The 2,111-nt window shown below is 31.3% G+C and overlaps 1 pseudogene; it reads left to right on the top strand.

The window, feature by feature from the left end:
* Positions 1–344: 344 nt before the first annotated feature.
* Positions 345–430, top strand: LOC143407642 (small nucleolar RNA U3; annotated as a pseudogene).
* The last annotated feature ends 1,681 nt before the right edge of the window (positions 431–2,111 follow it).

The raw sequence follows: 2,111 nt of genomic DNA, 5'->3' as shown, positions 1-2,111 counted from the left end.
TAATAGAAACTAGTAGAAACTTAGTGTAAACCAAGGAAATCCAGCCGCAGAGATCTGTGGCTCTTAAATACTATGAGTTTCCCACACTCATAGTATTTAGACCTGCTGCTGGTCTTCTAAGAACAGAGATGTTGGTCCAATTAAATGATCACTGTGCCCAAGTAAACTGATAATTTAAAAGCAGGAATCTACCAGAATGAACTGTAATACTATTTCAGAAGTAATCACTTAGAAATTCTTGGAATGTTCCTGCTTTATATGGTCTCAGATTCCTAACAAACAATAGACCTTTCCTGAGACAAACAGAACTCCAAAACATTGGTCTTTTTAGAAAGGATGAAACAAAGACTATACTTTCAGGGATCATTTCTATAGTATGTTACTAGAAAGGAAGAAACATTTATCCTTGTCAAGATATCTTCAATTCAGATACATATTAGATTTTATTTTAAATAGAAGAGTTGTGTAATGTCCCAAGACATCAAATTTCTTTACTGATTTAAGTAGAAATTAGGTATTAAAGCAACTACTCATGTTTTTTTTTTTGTTTTGTTTTGTTTTTGAGTGCTTATCAGATGGAAGTCCATTGTAACTGGCATTTCTTTCTAAAGGGTGCTGCAGCAATAAAGCCACAAAATAAGAACACACAAAAGAGTTATGGGTAGAACAAATATTTGGAGGGTGGATTTTTTTGATTGAAGAAAGGAATTATGGATCAAACATATACACGAGCACTCAGAAGACTTAAGAGAGACACAGTGATCTGTCACAACACATAACCTCTAAGATACACACACACACATTATTACTACTAGTTCCACAATCTATCTGCCCCTGTCACCTTGAAGAAAATGGAACTCTTCCACTCCAGGTTACTGTAATAGATACAATCAAACAAACAAACAAACAAACAAAGACAAAACCTTGTATAATGTATAAGTTTGCCAATTATTGGATTGAATATTTAACTTCAAAATTTGAATAAGACAGGTATCTGTGAAAAATTAAACTATTCTGGTTATAAAAATTATGGTATATGGGATATTTTAAAAACCCAAGATTATTTTGATGAACCATTTCTAGCAAAAATACACCTTATATTGAGAGGAACTATTTGCTCAGAAAGTGGTAATTTCCATTTTAAATGAATCTTAGATTTCAACTATTTTTAGTGGTACAAAATTTTTACAACCTTTGACTCAGTACCTCCTACTAAACACATCCTTTCAAAAGCATGAAATGTTGAAGGTCTGTCTATATTATTCAAACCAGCAATTAGAACCAGATGTTACTGCACTTTATATTTAGACACCACATTTCAATATCTAAAAAAGAAAGAATACTCATGAAGGACAGAGAGAATAATTTATAAACGCAATTAAAGCATATTGTTTAGACTCCTTCTCACTAATTTACCTGATTGCAAAGTAAAATTAAATGAATTCATATTTAAATGCAAAATTGGGCCAATGAGTAATGAAATTTTTTTAAACTGTGTGTATAAGGAAAAGAATATGCCAGGTATACAATTGTTGTGTCAGATACATTTCTTTATTAATTTTATACTTTTTACTATAATGTCTTTCATCTACTTTACAAGGCAGTCAAATTTTAAATAGGATGATGGATATATCTAAATTAATTTTAAAGAAAATATGTGGATTGTTAACAAAAGAGCAACATGAAACTAACTATATGCTGTCAATAATAGCAAAGCTTTTAATAGGGATCTATAAATATCGCAAATATCATATGCTTTTCCTGAAATTTACAATGTTCTTCATCTAGGAGAATAATAGAATGGAAATTCTATGCTCCAGTCAACACTACTTGAAAAATATGTCACACATGTGGAAGAAATTAGGGACAGGCACGGCATACAGAATAGAGATTATTCTTAAAGTTAGGTTGACTCAAATTACTGATGCTTAGAAAGAAAAGAATTGTTAACCATCTCTACCCTCAAGTATCAAAAAATCCTATAGGCAATTATTTTAACTAAGCAAAACCATTATGGAATTTTCATGACAGTGGGTTTTCTTCTTAATCATGGCTTTGGCTTTGGCTAATATTGAATGTGTTGAGCTTTTTAGAGCATTTACCGATGCTGG

Source organism: Callospermophilus lateralis, chromosome 9, assembly GCF_048772815.1.
Source record: "Callospermophilus lateralis isolate mCalLat2 chromosome 9, mCalLat2.hap1, whole genome shotgun sequence".
NCBI lineage: Eukaryota > Metazoa > Chordata > Mammalia > Rodentia > Sciuridae > Callospermophilus > Callospermophilus lateralis.
This window is presented reverse-complemented; position numbering and strand designations above follow the sequence as displayed.